This window comes from Propithecus coquereli, unplaced genomic scaffold (assembly GCF_000956105.1).
Source record: "Propithecus coquereli isolate 6110/MARCELLA unplaced genomic scaffold, Pcoq_1.0 Scaffold151, whole genome shotgun sequence".
NCBI lineage: Eukaryota > Metazoa > Chordata > Mammalia > Primates > Indriidae > Propithecus > Propithecus coquereli.
Window position 1 is genome coordinate 63,060 of NW_012139525.1, and position 1,475 is coordinate 64,534.

A 1,475-nucleotide genomic window follows, 5' to 3' on the forward strand; every position below is an offset into this window, starting at 1 on the left:
TATTAAATGCAATGCCTTTATCAAACATTGCAAATTAATGATGGTGGAAGATTTAAGTATTTCAGTTACTCATTCTGTTTCATTTCTTAATTGTGTAGTAATTTACTGTCAGATGTTCTGTAATGTAGAAGCTCTCCTGCTTCTCCAATAAGAGGGAAAAAAAATCCTCAAAATTTTCAACATAAACTTTAATAACTGTGAATTAATTGTACCATTTTACCTTCCCCAAATTATTTACTGGAGTTCAGTTCATCTTTAATACTATTATTCAGTCAGAAAGAGGCAAAAGTTAAGCAGGATAAAGAAAAGCATTTATGTTATTGACTGATAATAACACTGTTATTTGTCATTGCATGTTTTTCCCCCTCATATTTCTATGTGTGCTAATAATACCCAAGGAACTCAAAAATACTGAAAACATTGGTATACTTGACGATTTTTCTGAAAATCTTATATTTTTCATATTGCAATTTCTTGGGTTCTTTATCTTTTTCAAGTCTAATTTTGTAGTGGTAAAGGCTTTGCACTTAACATCCTTTTTATGTTCCTTTTTAACAAGGAAAAACAGAAAATGACAAAATTCCATATTTTTTACACCATGGAGTAGTAAAATTATTTTATATATTGTTAGTACTTCAAGTAATAGCCCTCCACTAAGTCAAACAAAATCCTTATACAGTCATTTGTGCAACTGTTCAGTAGAGTATTTTTTTCCTTCAAAACTTGGCATAGGTTTTAGATTATAGCATTCTGTAAGAATGCTGGTAGATGGGTGCCGCCAGAGTATTGCAGGCAATAATATGACTAAAATTCTAATACCTTTAGTGTGCATGCATGTATTTCTAATCACTGTTATTTTTTAAGTATTTGTAAAATTAGAAAAATGGCTTTTATTTCTTGAAAACTTGTCACATGCTCAGTTTGAAGTTTTACTCTCCAGATATTTTTGAGTTGCATAAGAAATTGCATTCATTATGCAAAAAATATTAAATTTTCACAGGACTCAAAAATTTCTGAATGATAGAACTCAGACTTCCAGTACATCCATACATCCTTGAGCTGAAAGAAAGCAGGGAATTTCAGCTCTAAACACATTTTCGAGACAGTTATCTGTGAGTGAAAACAGGGTATTATAACAAAAGATGAGTTTCAATCTTAACTATAGTGTTTGTTACTGTGAATGCTATAATAATACATAAGTAAAATGAGTGTAAATGTAATAAATTATTTTATACTGCTGTATACATATGAAATAAATAAAACTAGGATACATATTATGCCATTTTTCCATGCATGGATCTTCCACTGACGCCTGTGGGAGCTTTGAATAAAAATCAGTGGCAAAATATAGGCTCTAAGTTTAAAAACAACTAATGCTGATTTAGTAATTTTAGTCTTAATATAACAGGTCTAACGGGACATCTGTTCAAAACTGAGTCTCATTTGAAGCAACATATGCTAGGTTTTAAAGGATT